Consider the following 23,295-nt stretch of genomic DNA (forward strand, 5'->3'; position numbering starts at 1 on the left):
CCAGCTACCAGCCTCACACCATTCCTATCACCTGCCCCCAAAGCCTACTTGTGTTTCCTTTGAGGTGTCTCCAACATCCTTTTCCCATTTCCTCCTCATGACCTTAGGCCTAATTCAGGCCGCCATCACCTTGCATTCCCCGCCTCGCATCATCGTCTTGGTCCATTCGCTTTCTCCACACCGACTTTCCATGTGTCTGTCTGTTGCTCCTGACTCTACACAGGGTGTTTGCAGAGGACTGCCGGGCTAGCAAATGTATATTCCCAGCCCCTCAGAGAGTAAACCTTTCCCTGCTGTCCTTCTATAACCGGCCAATTCTAGGATGTACCTTCCCACTCCCTCTACCTTTGCAGACCCCGGAGTTTAAGTAGCTCACTCCTCATCAGCACTATGTATATTGTTGGTATGTATTAGCCTACATGAGACTTCTTGTCCTCTGCCCATCTTCCCAGTCCTCTTTCCCCTAACACACTCTGCTGCTGTGACCAATTACCCAAGATAACAGACTGAAAAGGAAGGAAGGTTCATTTCAAAGGTTTCCTCCCATGCTTTCATGGCCACATTTTGAGCCTTTGTTTGCACGGCACAGTAGGAAATGTGTACTCATCTCAGGAAAGCAAGAAGCACAAAGCCAGAGTCCCAGTATCTCCTTCCATGGCACACACTACCATCTAACTTCCTTCTACCCGGACCCCCTACTGGCAGTCCCCCACCCCGTATATACTGTAGACATAACCAATCCTGAACAACACACGGGCCACTTGGGAGCATTTGCTCCCTACTCTTCCCCCACACTATAGACACCACATACCCCAGACTTCCCAGGACTGTGTTTGTTTCAGACACCCCTGCCCTCTGCTGCCAAGATCCAATCGTTTATCAGATTTTATCCTGATATCCTCTCTGAACACTGTAATAACTTCTCTGAGCTGTATTGTTCTGCCAGGTCTGAGCTCTGAGTTTTGTTAGATAGCTCAGCAAAAAAAAGGATTTTTGGTCTGAAGAGTGACACTGGGTGAGGAAGCCATGATTCTGAGGTCATTGTGTTGACATATGTTTATGAAGTTAAGCAACTTATCCAAGATGACCTGTTTAGCTGACTGGCTTGGATCGACTATAGTCTTCTGATAACCTTACAATTTTTTCTTGCCAGTCTTCTACCTCCAGGTGCTTTATCCTTTTGTGTGTTTATCTGTGAGTCACCGAAGCACCCCTGTGTTTTCCTTCACCTGTGGCAGGAGCCACTGGCATATTCAGTATTGCTGCCAACTTAGTCATTATTGTTGTGATAACATTACACGAGTCCCATTGGATTTACATTGTTCTGCCAGAGAAAGTCACCACTTCCTTATCCCTCTATCTCATTGGCTTCTCAGAGACTGGACTGTGACTCTAAAACATAAGAAGTGTGTGTGGTTGCTTCCAACTTGTATTCCTTGGAAAGTGCTGACCCAGAGCAACCCTGCCCTGTGCACCTGGTGATACAAAGAAGGGCTGTGCCCTTCACTGCTCAAATTAATCCTGATGATAATGGACCAAACCTCTGAAACTGTAAACAAACCCCCAATTAAATACTCTCTTTCTTAATAGTTGCTGTGATAATGGTGTCTGTTCACAACAATCGAACATTGATTAAAACATAAAAAAGAACTTCAACATGATCATAGAAGAAAACTTCCCCTCACTAAAGGAAAGAGACACCCTTATAAACACAAGCAGCATACAAAACACCAAATAGAAAAGACCAGAAAAGAAAATTACCATGACATGTAATAGTTAAAACACTAAGTGTACATTACTAATAAAATGTATTAAAAGCTTTAAGAAAAAAAAAAACTACAAGTCACATATAAAGGGAAATTCATCAGAATAACAGGTGATTTCTCAATGGGATATTGAAAGCAAAAAGATCCAGAAACAATGCATTTTTAATACTAAAAGATTTTGATAGTCAACCTGAATTAATATATCCAGGAAAACATTTTCTGTGATTCAAATGGATTCTACCATATAAATAGAATATGTATGAATGTATGTATGCATATATATATATATATATATATATATATATATATATATATATATATTAAAACCAACATAAGGAAAATATAAGAAACATTATATTGGCCTGAAGAAAGGAATGGGCATAGCAGAGAGAATGTGGAGACAAATACAAAGCCATAATTATTAAAACACAAAATACCACTGAGAACACAAACAAAAATTGGCAATGCAAACACTACAACTAGCACACACATTTCACTAGCAACTTTAAATATCAATAGCCTCAGTCCCCCAATCGAAAGACACAGACCAAGAAAGGATTAAAAACCAAAACCCATCTGTCTGCTGCCTACCAGAAACACATGGACCAATCAGAACAGATGAGTGACCTGTCTGCTAGCTGAGTGGCCCCACTCCCTTGATTCATTTCCCAAAGACATATTCCACTACCCATCCCCTTCCACCTCACCACCTTACCAGTAGCCAGATCCCTGTCCCCAACTCTGGATGACTTCTGCTGCTCAGTTGCAGGCCACACCAGTCAAAAGAACAGAGGTGCTCTGGTGCACCAATGTTAAAGATAGCAAACAGAAGGCTAGCCCCCAGCTTGGACAGAGACTGGATCAGAGGTCACACTTGCCACCAGAAATCCAGACAACAAAGAAAGAACAGAAGACCAAAGAGAAAACAGAACAAACTGAACAAAGACAAATTCAGAAACCGGCATCTAGACTTATAATCACCCCAAATGCAGATGCCTAAAGGCCAGTGTAGAAATACCATCAACAACAGCCAGGGCAATATGAGATCCTAGCAAGACATGAATATTCCAACACAGCTAAAGCACAAGAAAATGACCTTTAAAACAACTTTTTAAAGATGATTAGAGGTCCTTAAAGAAGAAATGAAAAAAAAAATCCCTCAAAGAAATCAAGGAATAGACAAACAAAAAATTAGAGGAATCAACAAATCCCTTAAACAATGCCAAGAAAGCCAAGAATAAACAAATAGGTGAAAGAAACTGCCCAAGAACTGAAAATCAAAATAGAAGTGAAATGGAAAATCTGGGTAAGTGAACAGAAACTATAGATGCAAGCATAACTAACAGAATACAAGAGATGGAAGAGAGAATCTCAAACATTGAAGATACAATAGAAGAAATAGATTCATTTGTAAAGAAACTGTTAAATCTAATAAATTCCTAACACAAAACATCCAGGAAATCTGGGACACTATGAAAAGAGCAAACCTAAAAATAATAGAAATAGGAGAAGGAGAAAAGTCCCAGCTCAGAAACTTGCCACCAGAAATCCAGACAACAAAGACCAGAAGACCAAAGAGAAAACAGAAACCCACTGAACAAAGACAAATTCAGAAACCGGCTAGAAAATGTATTTAACAAAATTATAGAAGGAATTTTCATAACCTAAAGAAAGACATGCCATGTGGCTCTATGGTGCAATGGATAGCACATTGGACTTCTAGTGATGAAAAAGGACATGCCTATAAAGGTACAAGAAACTTTCAGAACACCAAATAGATTGGATCAGAATAGCAAGTCCCCACATAATAATCAAACCACTAAATAGATAAACAAAGAAAGAATATTTATAACTGCAAGGGTTAAAGAACAACTAACATATAAAGGTAGACCTATTAAAATCAAACCCAACTTTTCAACAGAGACTAGAATACAGAAGAGCTGGGCTGATGTCTTGAAGTCTCTAAGAGACCAGAGACGCCAGCCCTAACTACTATACCCAGCAAAACTTTCATTCACCATGGATAGAGAATTTTTTTATGACACATTCAAATTTAAATGATATCTATCCACAAATCCAGCTCTACAGAAGGTACTAGAAGGACATTTTACCCAAACACAAAAGACTATACCTTCTCAGCCCCTCGTGGAGCTTTCTCCAAAATTCATCACATACTCAGTAACAAAACAAATCTCAACAGATACAAGAAAAATGAAATAACCCCCTGCAACAGACCACCATGGATAATAGCAGGATATCAACAGCAACAGAAACAACAGAAAGCTTACAAACGCATGAAAATTTAACAACTCCATACTAAACAACTACTAGGTCAAGGCAGGAATCTAGAGAGAAATTAAAGACTTCTTTGAATGAAAATAAATGCACATCCAGGTGTTAGTGGCACACGCCTTTAATCTCAGTACTTGGAAGGCAGAGGCAAGTGGATCTCTGTGAGTTTGAGACTAGCCTGGTCTACAGAGCTAGTTCCAGGACAGGCTCCAAAGCAATACAGAAAAACCCTGTCTTGAAGAAAAAAAGAGATAAAAGAAAAGAAATGCACAACATTCCCAAATTTATAGGATACAATGAAAGCAGTGCTAAGAAGCAAGTTCAACGCACCAAGTGCCTTCATAAAGAAATTGCAAAGATATCAATAGCAACTTAATAGCACACCTCAAAGCTCTAGAATAAAAAGAAGCAAACGCACCGAAGAGGAGTAGAGGATAGGACATAATCAAACTAAGGGCTGAAATCAATAAAAGAGAAACAATACAAAGAATTGTTGAAGCAGAGAGTTGGTTCTCTGAGAAAATCAACAAGATAGGCAAACCCTTATCCAAACTAACTACAAGACAGAGAGAATCCAAATTAACAAAATCTGAATGTAGAGGGGGACATAACAAGAGAGAGCAATGAAATCCAAAGAATCATTAAGTCATACTAAAAATCTATATTCCACAAAATTGTAAAATTTAAAAGAAATGGACAATTTTCTTGACAGATACCAAAATTAAAACAAGATCAGATAAACAACTTAAATATATTTATAACCTCTAAGGAAATAGTAGCAGTATTTAGAAGAATCCCAACCAAAAGAATGCCAGGGCCAGATGGTTTTAGGACAAAATTCTACCAGTTTTCAAAGTAGACATAATACCAATACTCCTCAAATTATTCCACAAAATAGAAACAGAAGCAGCATTGCCATATTCATCTTAAAAGGCCACAGTTACCTGATACCCAAACCACACAAAGATACAACCAAGAAAGAGAATTACAGACCAGTTTCCCTCATGAACATTGATGCAAAAATATTTAATAAAATATTGGCAAACCGGATCCAAGAACATGTCAAAAAGATCATCCCAAAGATGCAGGGATGGTTCAACATATGAAAATCTGTCAATGTAATCCACCACATAGACAAACTGAAAGAAAAAACAACAATGGTCATTTCATTAGATGCTGAAAAAAGCCTTTGATTAAAATCAAATCCAAAAGCCCTTCATGATAAAAGTCCTAGAGAAATCAGTGATACAAGGGGCATACCTAAACATAATAAAGGAAATCTACAGCTAGTAGTCTATAGCTAAGATCAAATTAAATAAAGAGAAACTCAAAGCAATTCCACTAAAACCAGGAACAAAATAAGACTGTCCATTCTAGCCACATCTGTGGTGATATATTGTTTAGGTGATTTATTGCTTATGATCTAGTAAAGCTTTTCTGGATATCACAATGCAAAGCTAGCCACAGCCATAAAAGCTGGGCAGTGGTGACACACACCTTGCATCCCAAGACTTAAGAGACAGAAGTAGATGGATCTCTATAAGTTCAAGTCCACCCTGGGATATATGAGAGTGAGTCAGTCTAAAAGAAAAACAGGGTTCATGCCTTTAATGTAAGCACTAGAGAAAATATAAGGAGATCAATGCAGTCTCAGGAGCAGTCTGAGATTTAGTGAGAAGAAGTGCAGTCTGAAGATACAATTTGAGGTTTGGTAGATCACCCCTTCAGTTTGAACACTATTGGTAGAGGTGAGAACTCTCTGGTGGCTTGACTGCTTTACTTTTCTGATCTTCAGCTTGAACCCCAATATCTGTCTCTGAGTTCTTATTATTTGTGTTACACATATCTATTTGATCTAGTATTTAAAGATCTAGCTAGAGCAATAAGACAACTAAAGAAGATCACCAAGGGGATACAAATTGGAAAGGAAGAAGTCAAAGTATCACTCTTTGCAGATGATACAATAGTATATATGAGCAACCCCAAAAGCTCTATCAGGGAATGCCTATAGTTGATAAACCCCTTGAGTGAAGTGGCTGGATACATGATTAACAAAAAAAAAGTAAAAAATAAAAAATAACCACCTCAATTGCCCTCCTATGTACAAATGACAAAGCAAACTGAGAAAGAAATCAGGGAAACAACACGCTTCGCGATAGCCACAAATAGTATGAAATATCTTGAAGTAACTCTAACCAAGCAAGTGAAAGACCTATATGTCTCTGAAGAAGATATCAGAAGATGGAAAAATTTCCCAGGCTCATAGATGGATAGGATCGATATTAAAAACAGCCATCTTGTCAATAAACAATCTGCAGATTTAACACAATCCATCGAAATTCGAAATTCCAACATAATTCTTTAGAGACATTGGTAAAATAATGTTCGATATAGAAAAACAAACAAACAAAAAACCCGCATAGCTGATTCTTATACAATAGAACACTTGTGGGGAGTATCACCATCTCTGATTTCAAACTCCACTACACAATACAGGTTGATCAGTTGAATTGAATCAAAAACTCAGACATAAATCCACACACCTATGGTCACTTGATTTTTGATAAAGAAGCCAGAAATAAAATGGAAAAAAGAAAGCACCTTCAACAAATGGTGCTGATATGTAGAAGAATGTAAATAAATCTACCACCCTGTAGAAAATTCAAGTCCAAATGGATCAAAAACCTCAACATAAATCCAGATACATTTAGCCTAAGAGAAGAGAAAGTGGAAAATAGCCTTGAAAGCATTGGCACAGGAGACCACTTCCTGAACAGAACACCAATAGTGCAGACTCTAAAATCAACAAGATAGATATTGGACCTCATAAAACTAAACAACAAAAAAGCTTCTGTAAGGCAAAGGACATTGTCAGAAGGAAAAAAAGACAACCCACAAAATGAGAGATTTTTCACTAACTTCACATATGACAGAGGGATAATATCCAAAATAAATAAAGAACTCATGAAACTAGACATCAACAAACTAATCCAATGGGGGAAGGGGCTGGGGTGGAACAGGGCACAGATCTAAATAGAGAATTCCCAACAGAGGAATTGCAAATAGCCAAGAAACGAAGAAATGTTCAACATCATTAACCATCAGGGAAATGCAAATTAAAACAATTTAGGGTTTCCATTTTATACCTGTCAGAATGGCTAAAATCAAAAACATAAGTGACAGCTCATGCTGGTAAGGATGTGGAAAAGGAGAACACTCCTCCACTGCTGGTGGGAGTGCAAACTTGTACAGCCACTTTGGAATTCAATATGGCAGTTGCTCAGAAAATTGGGAATCGATCTTCCTTAAAACCCAGGCATACCACTCCTGGGCATATACCCAAAGGGTGCTCCATCCTACCATAAGGACACTTGCTCAACTTTGTTCATAGTAGCTTTATTCATAATAACCAGAAGCTGGAAAAAAAATAGATGTCCCTCATCCATTAATAAACAAAGTGTGGTACATTTACATAATAGAATATTACCCAGCTGTTAAAAACAATGCCATTATGAAATTTGCAGGCAAATGGATGGAACTTGAAAAAATCATCCTCACTGAGGTCACCCAGATCCAGAAAGACAAGAATGGTATGTACATATAATTGGGTATTAGCTGTAAAGTAGAAGATAATCATGTTGTGGTCCACAGAGCCAGAGCAGCTAAGAAACAAGGGGTAATTAAGGTAATAAGTATTTCTCTGGAAAGAGGAAATAAAATGGATTTCTCTGGTGGACTTCAGGTGGCTTGGTAGAAAACAGGAAGGATCAAGTTGGGGTAGAGGGGGAGAATACTGGGAGAAATACCTGGAATTGGGGAGAATCTTGAGGGCAAGGTGGAAACCTAGTGCAATCGAAACTCCATGGAATCTAAGAGAGTAACCCTTGCAAAGACTCCTAGCAATGGAGGACAGGAAACATGAACTGACCATCTTCTGTAACCTTGGGACACCAACATAGCCACAAAACCTTCAATCTACAGTGTGCCCTGCCTGCAGTGTTCTGATCAGAGTCTATCAAAATGCTCATCAAAGAGACCAGAAAGACTTCATCTTGCAAGTGATGAAGGCAGATGCAGAGTCCCATGGCCAACTATTAGGTGGAGTTCAGGAAGTCCTGCTGAGAGTGTGGGGAGGGGAGGCTTGGAAGAACCAAGGGAGTCAGAGATACCATGAGCACACAGCTCACAGAACCAATTGAGCAGGACTCCTGAGGGCACCTGTAGGGGTCTGACCTAGATCCTGTGCATATATATTATGGCTGAATAGCTTGGTGTTCTTGTGGAATTCCTAACAGTGAGAGCTTGGGCAGTCTCTAGCTCTTTTGCCTACTTATAAGACCTCTTCCTCCTACTGGGTTGCTTTGTACAGCCTTGATGTAATAGTATGTGCCCAGTATTATTGTAGCATGTTGTGCCATGTTTGGCTGATATCCCTGGGAGGCTTGCTCTTTTCTGAGACAAGAACAGGACGGGTCTGGAGAAGAGGGGAGGTTAGGGGAGAGACTTGGGGTGGGGAGGGAAAATTGGGACTAGGATGTAATATATAAGAGAGATATAAAAATAAAAATATAAAATCATAATGATGGCAAAGAAATCCAAGTGGTAGTGGCATATTGGTGAGATATAGGGAAATCTGAAGAAGGGAAGTGGGGTGGATATCATATGTCATTGTGAAAACGTATTAAATGCTCAAAAAATACCAAGTATATAATTTTTAAAAAGGAACACATCTTAGTTTTAAAGACAGGCACTGCCTTAGAGTAAAATGATGAACAAAAGCACTCCAATCCAACTGTGCAAATTAGTAGTTGGGGCAATAACGCAAGAGAAGGATATTAACGGGATACAAATGGGGAAGGGGACTCAAACTATCCCTATCTGCCAATGATATAACACTATATGTTAGAGGTACAAAAAAATCTACAATAAAATTTTAAGAAATAATAAACAAATATAGAAATGTGGCAACAAATAGAATCAACTTGGAAAAAATTACTGTTCTTTCTTTACAACAACAAACATACAGAGGGTGAGATCATGGACACACTCTCATTCATAATAGCCTCTATAATAAAAACTTTAAACCTCTAAAGACACTAAAAAATCCCATGCTCATGAATTGGTAGAATTAACATTGTAAAAAGTATGGGTCTACCAAAAGCTTCAGTGTAATATCAAAATCCCTATCTCACTCTTTGCAGAAATAGGACACATTGTATTTTTTTATTATAACCAATTTTTTAATTTTTTTATTTAATTTATTATTTTATATGTCAATCCCAGTTCCCTCTCCCTCCCTCCCTCCCTCCCTCCCTCCCTCCATCTCTCCCTCACTTTTACCCTCTCTGCCCTCTCACATGTACCCTAGCCACCCTCCCCTCCCATCCCCCCACCCCAATTCCATATGTAGGGCAATGCCATCAAGTTGGGGTCATGTAGATCTGACAGGTCATTTGAAGTAGGGACTAGGGCTTCTCTCCTGTCTCTAGGTTAAGGCAGTATCCCTCCATGGGGGATGTTAGAACAAACTATATTAAAATATATAAGGAACCACAAAATACTCCAGATAACCAAAATAATACTGAACAAAAAGAACAATGCTAGAGGAATTATCATTCCAGATCTTAAGATATATTATAGAACCACAATAATAAAAAAATAAATGTACTACTGGAACGAAAACAGACATTGAAAACAAAAATGTGAAAACACATAACTTTTGTCATCTAATATTTGACAAAATGCCAAAAACATGAACTAGAGTAAAGGAAGCGTCTTCAACAAATGTTCTGGTAAAACTTGATGTCCATATGCATAAGAATGAAATAAGACCTGTATCTATTATACCTTCGAGACAAAACTAACTCCAATTTTACAAAAGACATAAACCTAAAACACTGAAACTGCTAAAATCATAGGTCGCACCCTACATTGTAAAGCTGTAGGAAAGGACTTAGGAATAGGAATGTTTAAACTGTAGGAATAGAACTCAATTTACCACCCAAAATTAAGGCCAACAATTGCTAAGCAAGGCCTCATGAGATTGAAATGCTTCTACACAAGGATCATTCAACTGGATGAGTAGGAAGCCCACATAATGGGAAAGAATCTTTGCCAACTGATAGAGGTTTAATATCCAGAATACACAAAGAACTCAAAAACAACAACAACAAGAGTTTAAAATTTTAAAGTAAATTACCCCCCCCCAAAAAAAAAGAAATGAAAAGATGGCCCCGGGACCTGAACAGAGTTCTCAAAAGAAGGAAAAGGGGATTTTTTGAAAATGTTCACCAGCAATTAGGGAAACATAAATCAAAACAACTTTGAGATTTTTATCTTACCCCAGTCAGAATGACAAACATCAATAAACAATCAACAACAAATGTTGGAGGGGATTCAGGGAAAGGGGAACTCTCATTCACTGTTGATGGAATTGCAAACTGGTACATTCCCTACAGGAATCAGTGTGGAGAATTCTCAGAAAACTAAAAATCAATCTACCAAATGACCCAGATATACCACTCCCTGACATATGCCCAAAGGACTTCATATATTCTACTTGCTCAGGCATGTTCATTGCTGTTCTATTCACAATAGCTAGGAAATGGAAGCAACCTAAATGTTCTACAACTGACAAATGAATAATGAATACTTGGCACTTATACATTATGTAATAATATTCAGCATTAAAGAAAGAAAAATCATGATTTTTTTAGGTAAATAGATGGAAATGGAAAGAATGATATTGAGTGAAATAACCCAGACACAGAAAGTCAAATGTTCTATCTTATTAAAGGCTCCTAGCTCCAAATTTTCAGATGTGAATATTTCCTGTAGTAAAAGGGGACCATTGACTGCATGGGAGGATGGGGGGTGATTGTTGTACAAAACAGAAGAATAGCAAGGCACAAATATTGTGACCAGGGGAATGAGGAGAAGGTATTTCTTTAGGGAGATACATATAGAAGAAGGTAGTAGAAGAGTAAGGGGGAGAATCAGTATACAATTATCTGCTAGGAGGAAATAAAAAGGGGTGGGAACTCCCTTGGGAAGGACGATGGAATGAAATACAGGAGAAGGATGTAGGTAAAAATAATAGTATGGATGACTGAAAAAGCCATGAAGCATTTTGTAATTAATTATTTATCAAGAAACCTATAATGTACATAATTTGGTTTGTAAATGTATATGTATAGTTTTAGTGAACTTTCTTATCTGGGCCAAAAATGCCTCCTCCAAGAGCCAAAGATCTCCTAACAAAAATTCTAATATCCAACATGAAAATCTCTCTTTTAAGGCGTTGCCCAGGGATGTCTAAAAAACTCGCAAAACATAAAGCCTATTGCTGTTTCCTTTGGTCACCCCTCAGAGGTGGAAGGCAAGTCCCTGTTTCTGGAGACACCATGCATTTCAGAGACAGGTCCCAGTGGCTACTGAGATGAAACTGAGTTGAATGCCCTATTCCTAAGTACTAACTTTCATGATACCAGAATGTCTTCCAAAGGACAGAGGCAATCAAGAGTCCCACCCAGCTATAACACCTATGGGCCATATCAATTATTAGCATGACACAATAACCTTACGGGTGCAGTAGTGGCACACGTACCTTGGTAGTAACCAAAAGTTCTCTAGTTGGACTGAAGACCCATTCAACAAAAGGTATACCATGCCTGGTACTGGAAACCCACCCAGCTACCTTCTACACCACCATACTTTTCTAGCTTCCCTCTAGTATCAGCAGGCATCAATACTTACTCTCACTTGTAGTTGCATTTTCTTCTTGTCCCGGATCTCAAATTTGGAGCTCTTTCAGTGTTAAATTAAATTTAATTTAGTGAATATTCAATATTTTAATGTTAGCATTCTCTCTCCATCCTTCATGTTCAGCAGTATGGAATTATCAAATCAACTACAACAATTTATAATTTACTAAATAACAGCAGTTTTGTTTGATGATCAGTTGGCATATTTGTTGACATTATTGGAAGCACAAATAATTTTGTTTCTGTTTTTATATTGATATTTACTGTATTAGAACTTAAAACCAAATTATTTTAAATATTTGTTGATTCTGTTTTTAAATGAAAATAGCTACTTTAATTTAAATAATAATTTTGTAAACTATTTTCCAAAAGAAAGAAAACATGTTAGATATTTTTGCAGGAGTATTTAGTAGCTAATTATACAGAAGACATTAAATCCTTGTAATCTTTGGAAAGTCCCACTGCACATTCCTAGGCAAGTCACAGTGAACTCAGCAGGTAATATCCTTGCAGAACTGTGACAAACAGCTTTTACTCTAGGGGTTTCCTGAGCACTTGAAAGGAGTTTATGAATAATTGCTCTTTAGTGTAGGAGAAAGATATTGCAGAAGATCAAAAATCTCAAAGGAATGCATCATGAGACATGTTACAAAGTAGTATGCGTGACATGCTCTCATCTTTTCGGAAATAGTAGCAAAATACCTTAAATTGACCATCACAACCTCTTCCAAGTAGGTAGTTCAGTGATATTAAATGTATTCACACTGTCCTATTTTTGTAATTATACTTGGCTTTATTTTTAAGTTAACAGACAGAGAATCTACATACTAGTAATATAAGTGGTGGGGATGTGTTTGACCCATATCATCTTGTGTTTTTAAACATTTCTTCAATGAACACATACTGTAGAATTTATAAGATGAGAGGAAAATGTTTATTTTAAACTGAAGAAAACAAATATTTCAAGGAGGGAATGGCCGTACTCATCCTCCAGTGTGATCATGTCAATGGACAGATGAAGAGCTTCTGGGGAACTCCATTTGGGCTTCAACTATGGCTTCATCAAGACTTAATGAGGTTTTAGTTCCTGAATAGGGAAACTGAATGGGAACCAGAATGGGCCCCATGAGAGAATCTGGATTTTATTGTTGATTTTACATGAGAGGTATGGAGTGTGCCAGATTAGAAAAGATGCCTGAACAAAACATGCTGAATGGCCAGAGCGTGATGAGCCTGACTTCTTGAGAGGATGATGGTGTCCCGCTCATATGAAACAGAATTTGGATTTTATTCATAGGTAGTGAAGAGAAATCAAAGATTTTAGTTAGTGTTAATGTTAAGGTCAATTTTCTACAATTTAGACATAGAGGGAGAAAGACCAACCATCTGTAAAGCTAATTTGAAAAATAAATGCTTGAATGGGAAGGTTAAGCAGTAAGAAGGTAAATAGGGAGGAGACAGAAGTCAAAAGGAAGAGAATGAATGCTCCAGAGCAAAGGTAAAGAGAATGGGGTCTCATTCAAGCTTTCTTCTTGAGGAAGTATTCATTCATTCATACCCAGTGAGACCTCATTCCACAGTGTCTGTCTGTTTCATAGTAAAGTACTTTGAAGTCCTAGAATCTAGGAGGTACTGGGGTGTGTTAACTGGATTGGTTATGTTTTCAAGTTGTCTTTGTGAACTAGATGTTTGCAGAGTTACTTTTCAATGTAGCTTTTTTTTTTCTATTTGTTTTTTATGTTTAAGACATAAAATCTGATGTTCTCTTTATTTTAATAATTAATTAATATTAATGCCTAGATGAATAGCCAGTGGCTTCATTAGCTCTATTTCTTCATAAACCCAGTTTCTTTTCTAATCATCTGAATTTTTTCTGCTTTACATATTTACTCACTAAAATTCAATGAACAAAAGGGAATTATTTCATTGTGACACACACTAAAAAATAGCACAACTATTTAATACACTGGGTCCAATTTTCTGATGACTCAAGGGATATATGTAAAAATCAGATCATTTAAAATGAACTAGAGATTGAACATTTAAAGACTATGATCCCTTTCATGTAAAGTACCCTTGGTTTCACAAGTAGATATTATTTCCCCTTACTTTCCTTTAAAATACATTTTGGCTTTTCCATGTATCTGACTCTTTTGGAACCAAACACTGTGCTTTGTGTTTAAAAAAAAAAAAATCAGTTATTTTATTAGGCAGCATGTTGGCCTTGAGATTTTATGCTTGTATGAAACATCTCATGACTCAGAAACATACAGGAGCGGGAGCCAGCCCTCCCATTACCATACTGCATAACAGCACAGAAGCCATGCCCAGGCTTCTTCTCCTAGCAGAAATATCATTTAACAGGGTGAAGGTCCCTGGGAACTTGAAGCAGTGGACTCAGGTGTGGCAGCAGCTGCTGTGCGGGCCATAACTTACCCTGTGAAGGCAGAGTCACCATCATCTGGACTCAGGGGAGATGTGGAGTATCATGTCCAAGGAGTGTCGTTCCAAGAAAAACTGTGCTTGGAGCACTTATGTGTTGGCATTGCTCACTGACTGAGGCGCCGTCTGGCAAAACTGTGGATTTTTCCCAGAAAGCAGGGTAACGATTATATAAGTTGTCTCAAGGAATTTATTTTTAAGTGCTGTTAATGCATCCCTTGTGTTTTTTGTTTGTTTGTTTGCTTGCTTTTCCAGGATTCAAGTATCTTTATTTTCTCCTTAAAAATTTATACATAGAAGGCAGGAGAGGATATGGTGAAGTAGAGGAACATTATACTGACACAACGACCTGAAATTCTAGTCTGAGTTAAGGCCAACTTTAAACTGCCAACTGATGTCTCAAGAAATAACTGCAGCATGTCTGATTAAGGCCTGAAAGTGCCGAGTCTCATTATTAACTTCAAAAATGTAGGTAAATGGTTTTCAGAAAATTACTATGCACAGCTCTCAGGGATGCTAAAACACATAGGTAAAGGAGTCTGGGTTCTCTCCATGCCTGGTATAGAGAGCAGCTTGCTTTGGCAAGCAGTGTCTGCAGCTCACAACTGATAATGGTGTACAGAACATAGGAGGCGTAGGCACAAAGGCAGGCCACTTATTTCCATGTCCAATGTAGTACACAGTAGTTGTGGGCATTACAGAAGCTTTTCAGTTTCAGGAGGTCCCATAAATAAATTGTCAATCTCAGTGTCTATGCTACTGTCATTATGTTCAAGAAGTAGTCCCCTGTGCTAATTCGTTCAAGGGTTCCTCCCATTTACTCTTCTAAGAGGTTCAGTGTGGCTGGATATTTGTTGAGGTCTTTGATCCATTTGGACTTGAATTTTGTGCATGGTGATAGAATGGATCTATCTGCAGTCTTCTACACACCATTATCCAGTTGTGCCAGCACCATTTGTTGAGGATGCTTTCCTCCTTCCATTGTATAGTTTTAGCTTCTTTGTCAAAAATCAGATCTTTGTAGGTGTGTGTGTTAGTATCAGTGTTTTCAATTTGATTACATTGGTCTACCTGTCTGTTTTTGTGCCAATACCAAGTTGTTTCCATTACTGTAGATCTATGGTAGAGCTTGAAGTCAGGGTAATGCCTCCAGAAGTTCCTTTATTATACAGGGTTGTTTTGGCTATCCTGGGTTTTTGTTTGTTTGTTTTTGTTTTTTGTTTTTCCATATGAAGTTGAGTATTGTTCTTTCAAGGTCTGTGAAAAATTGTGCTGGGATTTTGATGGAGATTGCATTGAATCTGTAGATTACTTTTGGTAAAATTTTCATTTTTACTATGTTGATCCTAAGTATCCAAGAGCATGGGAGATTTTTCGATTTCCTGATATCTTCTTTAATTTCTTTCTTTAAAGACACAAAGTTCTTGCTATATACGTCTATCACTTGTTTGGTAAGTGTTACTCCAAGATACTTTATGTTGTTTGTGGCTATTGTAAAGGGTGTTGTTTGTCTGATTTCTTTCTCAGCCCCTTTATCATCTGTATATAGTAGGGCTACTGATGCTTTTTTGTTTGTTTGTTTGTTTGTTTTGTTTTTTGTTTTTGTTTTTAGTTAATCTTGTATCCTGCTAATTTGATGAATGTGTGTATCAGCTGTAGGAATTCCCTGGTAGAGTTTTTTGGATCACTTATGTAAACTATCATATCATCTGCAAATAGTGAAAGTTTGACTTCTTTCTAAATTATATCCCTTTGATCTCCTTTTGTTGTCTTATTGCTCTAGCAAGAATTTCAAATACAGTATTGAAGATATATGGAGAGATTGGATAGCCTTGTCTTGTTCCTGCTTTTAGAGGAATTGTATTGAGTTTCTCTCCATTTAGTTTGATGTTGGCTGTCAGTTTGCTGTATATTGCCTTTGTTATGTTTAGTTATTTTCCTGTTATCTCTGATCTCTCCAATACCTTAATCATGAAGGGGTGTTGAATTTTGTCGAAGGCTTTTTCAGCATAGGGAGATGGTTATGTGATTTTTCTTTCTTAGTTTATTTGTTTATATAAGACAAGTCACAGGCCACCTGACACTTCTATACAGTAATGTTTAAAGGGGGAATAACATTTTTAAAAATGAAAATAAGTACAAATGGGGCTGGAGAGATTGCCAACAGTTAATGTTTACTGCTTTTGCAGATGGCCCAAGTATTTTTTTCCCAGCACCCATATTAGGAAGCTCATAACTCTAGCTTCATGAGAACCCTACAATTTTGTCTTCCAAGGGCACTTGTACTCACATTCATACACCCACACTTGAGCACAAATATGTGCGTGCACGCACACACACACACAGAGAGAGAGAGAGAGAGAGACAGAGAGAGAGAAAGAGAGAGAGAGAGAGAGAGAGCATAGTGTTAACTCACAGTAGCAGAAGAGGTCATCTGTGGTCCTATGGATGTCTTTATATTGGGCCAGTCACTATAAGATTATATGACTTTTATTTTATATATTATCTATTCAATCATCTAAATATAAATTTCAAATCAGAAGTGAAGATCCATTATTTCCAATAGTTGTTTGATGAGGTGTGTGTAGGTAAGTTTAGTATGTGACTGTTTGGAAATGCTACATAATGGTGGAAAACTGTAAAAGTTGTCATTCAAATGCTGGGTTCATATCAGTCACTCACTAGCTAAAGCTAACAGGAATACCTCATTTCTCTGTCTATTATAATGAGCAAAGTGTAAGTTCTCAGTACATTCTAGTTACCTTCCTAATACCACCATTCTACCTCCTTGATGGGAGATGTCATTCTGTATATGTTTCTCATACTGGTTAATTATAAAGCACCATTGGCCAATAGGAAAGGAAGATAGGAGAGACAAGGAGGAAATAGGAAGGAGTAAGGAGGGGTCAAATGGAGAGCCCGGAGAGAGCAGTATACGGCAGCCAGCTCCGGGTAAAAAGACCACGTGAAAATACATAGATTAACACAAATGGGTTAATACTTAAGACAGAGCTAGCCGATAAGAAAGTAGTAACTGGCCAACAGTATAATATCAAATACAGAGTCTCTGTGTGTTATTTGGGGCTGGTGTGGCAACGGGACCAGACCGGGCGGCGGGTAGAAAAACAGTACTCCTTACAGCTCCTTTTTCCTTCCATCTTTTATTGGCATTTTGTTAATAACGGTGACGACGACGACGACGATGATGATGATGATGATGATGATGATGATTCTGCCCTGTGATCAGCTCCCAAACCCACTAGTGTCCCAATAGAAACTGAGAGAACTAGTGTCATAAGGGCCTTGTGCAACAAAGCCATCCACAGCTTCTAAATTACCCAAATAATATGTACCTCAAAATCTCAACTATGGCCTATATTTTAATCTCATGTCAAATTTGTTCCTTTATAAACACTAGGTGAGAATCTTGTGGAAGGCATTGCTTTTTAATTCATTGGTCAAATGCTAGTGTGTGAGGCACAACTCTCCCTGAGGAAAACTTCTTTACCAAACTGCCAATAAAGTAACTTATCTGAATATATCACTGTGTCATAGAAACTGTATCCGTCTGATTCTGAAATGATATTTGAAAACAAACTAATGTAGCCAAGAAATGTCCTTGGCTCCATGGTTGTTTTTAATTGATGTTGAAATTAAAGCAAATGTAGTCACATCATTTTTGGAACAATTGTTGATCTTGATAGCACAAGGACAAACACAGATATTACCAAATACTTGGAATCTTCTGAAAAACTTACAAAGGAAGAAAGAAAGGAAGAACGAAAGAAAGGAAGGAAGGAAGGAAGGAAGGAAGGAAGAAAGGATGGAAGAAAGGAAAGAAGGAATGAAGGAAGGGAGGAAGGGAGGGAGGGAGAAAGGAAGGAAAGAAGAAAGGAAGAAATTTGCCAGCCATGAAAAGTGTGGAGGAGCATCCTGGCAGTTTAAAGGAAGCTGGGTGGTAAGGGTGCTTGAGAGCATTAGAAGGTTTCACACAGCGTCTTATTATTCATCTCTGTCACTGAGCTACAGCATAGAACTCAGTTACTGTATTTCTTCTCCATTACTGATTGTCCTAAGGTTTTGTTTTGCTTTGTTTTAGCTTATGTTATCATTACAAAGAAAATGCTCAGATCCAGATGTCAACACTGCCTGATACCTTCAGTCTAACCAAAGGAGTTGTGCTTTAGACTATCTTGGAGACTTGATCACCCACCATTCACTCAGCACCTACTGAGTAAATGCTCCAGAAAAGGTAGAGTTCCTGACACTCCTTCTGAAACGAAGATGATATGTAGAGCCAAAGATTTACAAGACACTGTGGGGAAAGCGCCAATACCATTGCAATGAGTTCAGAGGCTCAAGAGACTTCTTCCAACTGAGCTGTGCATAAAGTATGAGTAGACATTTTCTAAGAGGGAATGCAACTGAAAGATCATCCCAGATGGGAGTGGAATGGAAGGGTGGTCCTAGCTAAAGGCGCATCACGAACGAGTGTTTAGGTAGAAAAGTTCAGAGCAAATTTGAAGAGAGCGACCCAGGTTTCACTGAAGCGTTTTCTGAGGAGGTATAGAAAGCTGACGTGAAAGAAACCTGATCAGCAGGGACTTCTAAATGCCAGATTAAAAGCACTGGGCTTTAAATAAGAGGTCGCTGTGAGCTGGATTCAGAAGCAGAATGAGTAACCTGTTTCGTCTGATGAGGGAATGTAGGCATTGGAGATTCAGTGAATAGAGGAAGAAAGAAGGTGATCGTGTTGGGACCACTGACACAAACAGCCTAATGAAGCCGAGCTCTCTGGGGTTTGCTTATATGGAGGAGTTAAGATGGTTATGGTTTTAACATGACTCGGAATAGTAACACTGATAAGGAGCAAAAGGAGGAGCAACTGGAAAGTGGGAGGGCCCAAATGTTTTCACTGGGGTGTTAATAAAGTTAGTGTGCACTTCTCCTCTGCCCCGCAGTAGTCTCTGTGCTTTACTTGTGGGGTTGCACTGCTTCCTCAAGCAGTCTCACAGCTACAAGACACCCCACCCCACCCGAGAGCTTGTAGAACCTACAAGGCCAGCAAAGAGGCCAGAATCCAATCCCTAGGGGCAGAATTCCAGGGCCCCATTTGTTGAATATACTGAATTATGTTGGGCTTGGAGGCAAGGGTAAAAGAGAAGGAGAAAACAAATGAAATGAGTAGACAAGGGTTATCGGTGAATTTTGAGAAATACCTGGAAAGACTATATAGAAGCACAAGAAGATCATATGTCCTTGGGGAGATGGGGACAAAGATGCAGTGCCAGAGACTTGGTGGCCTAGGAGATTGTTTTTAGGCTAAGGGACACTTGTTTATTCCAATTGGAAATGACAGACTTAAAGTATAGTAGACACCAGGCTTCTCCAGGAGAAAGTGCTAAAACCCAATAACCAGGTGAAAGAGATAAAGGAGATGCCAAGTGCCTCTCCTAACCACCACCACCACCACCCCAATTGCCTTTCTCTTTTTATTTGTCTCTGCCTCCAGAGGAGCTATGATGAGTGACCTCTTCTGGGGCAAGCTGTGATAAGACATGAGCAGGTCATAAATGGAGCCAAGACCAATGGCATTTGTTCCTGCTTGACGATCTTGAGTTTCTCAATTGGAAAGAGGTTGGTCTGTGACAAAACATGAAGATTGTGTCACAGGGGAAGAGCCAGCACAGCATGAGTCTCTAGCCTAACTAGTTGCCAGCAGTCTGTGAGTTTCTTTTGCATTATTTAGCAGTCTGGCATTAATCTGCTTGCAAGCAGACTTATAAGTGTGAAAGGGTAGAAGATTCTAGTGAACTCACTTTAAAACCCAGGAAGTACTTTTACTGCATTGCGTGCCATTGGGGTGCAGGTTGCCCTCTGCAGACACGCCTGAACAGTAGCAGCTGATCAGAGAGCTAGGTAAAAAGGCAGAGGTTGCAAGAGAGGCCCACGTGGGGAGGCCTTGAGGAGGAGATGCAGCCTTTGAGAATTTAGGGGGGACAACAGACTGAATGATGCCCTTGCCCCCTTCCTGTGCAGCCCTGAGCAGAGGGAGTTAGATGTCAGAAATACAAACAAGGAAAGTTGTTAAGCATATTTGGTAGAGAAGGAAGGAAAGGCTGTGCATAAGTGCTGACCATCACAAGTAATGCCTTCAAATAATTCAAAAAAGAAGTTATCATGCATAAATAGTGGAACTTGGGAAGGCTGTAGTCACTAAGTGCAGATGTGAGTAGATATTAAAAAAACAACTACTAACCACTATGTGATACTGGGGCCGGATGAATGGTGTTAGGAAGACAGTGCACCAGAAAAAAATATATGTGAAAGAGACTGTAAAACTACAAAATAAAATTAAAAAAAAAAAAAAAAGGTTAGTCCCCTTAGCCTTTGAGAATTAAGGGAACCGAGAGTGATTTTATTGGTTCCAAACAGAAACCCTTATTAGATTTCAGGATGGAACTAGAAGGAGAGAAAATGTCTGTCTAGCCATGGCTATACACTGATCTATCCTAGTTAAAATGGGGGAATGGATGTCTTCTATAATCTAGCACTATAATTAAATGATAGGCATATGGCTCTATGTGTGTGATTTCTTCCCTGCCTTTTGTTATTTGTAGAGGTTATTTCCTTCATGTCAAGGTTATTTTGATAATGTATAAAAACTCTTGCTAAAATATAAATGTTTCTATATGCACAAGTAATCCTAATTGATTATATGCCTTAAAAAGTTTCAATTGCTAAGATATAACACCATGAGAAAAAGTCAAGTTGGGGAGGAAAAGTTTTATTTGGCTTATACTTCCACATTGTATCTGTCATCAAAGGAAGCCAAGACAAGAATTCAAACAGGGCAGGAACCTGGAGGCAGGAGCTGATGCAGAAGCCAAGGAGGAGCACTTACTGGCTTGCTCATCATAACTTGCTTAGCCTTTCTTATAAACCCATGGAGACACCAGTGAGTGCACTCTTACAATGTTCAGTCTACAAAGAGTAGGATCAGCAAAGAGAAAATATTCCCTTCACACTTCAAAGTGAAGCAATGGTCAAGTGAGGCCTTTGACTTATGACCCCTAGAAAAGAAAGACCAGAAGAGCCAGAGATTCCTCCCAAGCCCAAGTCACCCCTGATGACCAGACATTCAACTGGCCTTGACTTTAAAAAGAAAATGATTAATTAGGTTCTCTAACCTGGTCTTCAACACCAAGCAGGGAAGTATAACCAGGATTAAAATGAGAAGTATGTTTAACAGTTCAAGAGACTTCAGTCCTCAGACATTAGACTTACCTATATGAAATACTATTTAGACAACTAATGAATGAAAAGAGAGAGACAAAGGAAGGAAGGAAGGAAGAAAGAATATAGATATAGGATATGACCAGATATTGGACATGACCTTGTCTCAGTTTGACATTAAAGTGCCTACCAGAAATGAAGAAAAATGCCAAAGACAAATGTAAAAGTAAGGTTCTTACCCACCATAAAACACTCTTTCTAGTGTGGTGTGTCCTTCTGCGCTCTAACCTGTCATGTTTCATGATTAAAAAAGGCATGGTGATTTGGATGAGAATACCCATGTAGGCTTATATACGTGAATGCTTGGTTCCCAGTTGGTGGAACTGTTTGAGAAGGATTGGGAGGTGTGGCCTTGTTGGAGGAGGTGTGTCACTAGGAGTGATTTTTGATATTTTAAAAACCCACACTCTGAACATGGGTCTCAGTTGGAAGGCCTGGGCAGTCTAAGGGACTTCTGACAGTGGAACCAGGATGTATCCCTGGTGCACAAAAGGACTTTAGGAGCACATTCCCCATGGAGGGATACTCCCTTAACCCAGAGGCAGGAGGGAGGGCCTAGTCCCTACTCCAAATGACTTGACAGATTTTGTTGATCCCTCCTGGAGGGCATCACCCTACACGTGGAGTTGTGGGGGTATGGGATGGAAGGGTGGTTAAGGGGCATGGGGGGGTTGTTTTGAGTGTGTGTGTTTTTTTTGTTTTTTTGTGGTTTTTTTTTTTTTTTTGCTGTGAAGAAACGTCATGACCATGGAAACTCTTATAAAGGAAACATTTAATTGGGGCTGGCCTATAGTTTCAGAGGTTTAGTCCATTATCCTCATTACAGAAAGCATAGCAGCACACAGGCAAACATGGTGCTGGAGAGGTAGCTGAGAGTTCTACATCACAGGAAGTGAACTTAGTTACACACTGGGCATAGCTTGAGCATGTGAGACCTCAAAGTCTGCCCCCACAGTGACACAGTTCCTCCAACAAGGCCATAACTACTCCAACTTGTCTGTACCTTCTAGTCGCTCCAAACATTTAAACATATGCATCTGTGACGGTCATATCACACCTGTGAATTGCAATTATTTTCCTAGAAATAACATCCTATTGCTCCTGAAGAAGTAAGAGGAGCTGGAGAGATGGCTCTGCAGTTAAGAGCACGTGCTACTATTGTGCGGGACACAGGTTTGGTTCCCAGCACCCACATAGACTCACAGGCATCTGTAACTCCAGTTCCAGAGGATCCTATGCCCCGTTCTGTCCTCCTCAGGGGAGGAAAACATATATACTTGTAAAATACAAATTTTAAAGGATTATAAAAGATAATAATTAACAAACATTTAGAAGACCTAATGGAAAACTAGCTTTGGGTTAGCTGTAAAAATAGAATAATAATAGAACAAGAAACAAGTCTCTCCAAAGGAGAGTTGATATTTTGGATAGAAAAAAAAATTGCAAATAGCTACATTCAGTTCATATGAATGAAATGTTCAAACAACAAACTCAAGAGCCGTCCAAGTAGACATTTTGATCTCTTGAGAACCTGAGCCCTGTTAGGGCACTGTGTCCTCCTCCCCTTGTGTGATGTCACCAGAGACTGCTCACAGCCCAGTGTAAACAAGCATCTGAGGAAGAAAGTGTGGGTAGGGCAAGGGTCCAGGTGTGCCTTACTTCCAGAAAACTCTTAGGCCGTCTCTGGCTAGTATTTGGGTATTTTTACTTTATTTTTATTCTTTTAGGAAAACAAG

This window comes from Phodopus roborovskii, unplaced genomic scaffold (genome assembly GCF_943737965.1).
Source record: "Phodopus roborovskii unplaced genomic scaffold, PHOROB, whole genome shotgun sequence".
Taxonomy (NCBI): Eukaryota; Metazoa; Chordata; class Mammalia; order Rodentia; family Cricetidae; genus Phodopus; species Phodopus roborovskii.